Genomic DNA, 1,234 nt, shown 5'->3' on the forward strand with positions numbered 1-1,234 from the left:
TTTTTTTTTTTTTTTTTTTGCTTTGTGAGGGATTGAACTCAGTGGTGCTTAACCACAGAGCCACATTCCCAACTCATTTTTAAATTTTTAAAATTTTGAAACAGGGTCTCACTAGATTGCTTAGGGCCTTACTAAATTGCAGAGGCTGGCTTTGAACTTGTGTTCTTACTGACTCAGCCTCCTGAGCTGCTATGATTACAGGTGTGTGGGCCTAGCTAAAGAAGGACCTTGAAGAGGTATTTGCATTTCCATGATCATTGCAACTTTAATCACAAAACTCAATATATGGAAACAGTCTAAGGGTGCATTAACAGATGAATGGATAAGGAAATTGTGGTATCTATATACAAGAGGAATACTATTTGGTTTCAAAGAAGGACATCTTATCATTTGCAAAAACATACTGGATAGCATTATATTAAGTAGACCTGATAGAAAAAGTCAAGTACTGTATTATCTCACTTACATGTGTGTCTTAGTCTGTGCTGCTATAATAAAATACTGAGATGAGATAATTTATAAAGAACCACAATTTATTTCTTAGAGTTCTCCCTGACGCGGTAAGGCATTACATATCTTGATGGTTTGGTGATTGTCTTAGTCAAAAATTTTCACTGTTGTGACTAAAAGACTTGACAAAAACAATTTTGAAGGAGGAAAAGTTTATTTAGGGGCTCACAATTGCACAGGTCTCAGTCCACAGACAGCCAACTCTGTTTTTCTGTGCCCGAGATGTGGCAGAACATCTTGGCAGAAGAGTGTGGCAGAGGAAAGCAACTTAGGGCATTGCACCAGGAAGGAGGGGGGAGGGCTCTGCTCAACAAGGACAAAATATATATTATATACCCCAAAGGCATGCCCCCAATGACCCACCTCCTCCAGCCACATCTTGCCTTCAGTTACCACCCAGTTAATCCCTATTGGGGGATTAATGCACTGATTAGGTTAAGATTCTTGTAACCCTTGCTTTTTTAAAATTTTATTTTATTTTTTTAAACATTTTTTAGTTGCTGATGGACCTTTATTGTATTTATTTATAAGTGGTGCTGAGAATCGAACCCAGTGCCTTACACATGCTAGGCAAGCGCTTTTCCACTAAGCTACAACCCCACCCACCTCTAAACTTTCTTGCATTGTCTCACATATGAGCTTTTGTGGGACACCTAATATAGAAACCATAACAGTAACTTTTTTTGGGGGGATACCAGGGATTGAACTCAGGAGCACTTGACCA

This window comes from Marmota marmota, unplaced genomic scaffold (genome assembly GCF_001458135.2).
Source record: "Marmota marmota marmota unplaced genomic scaffold, marMar, whole genome shotgun sequence".
Classification (NCBI taxonomy): domain Eukaryota; kingdom Metazoa; phylum Chordata; class Mammalia; order Rodentia; family Sciuridae; genus Marmota; species Marmota marmota.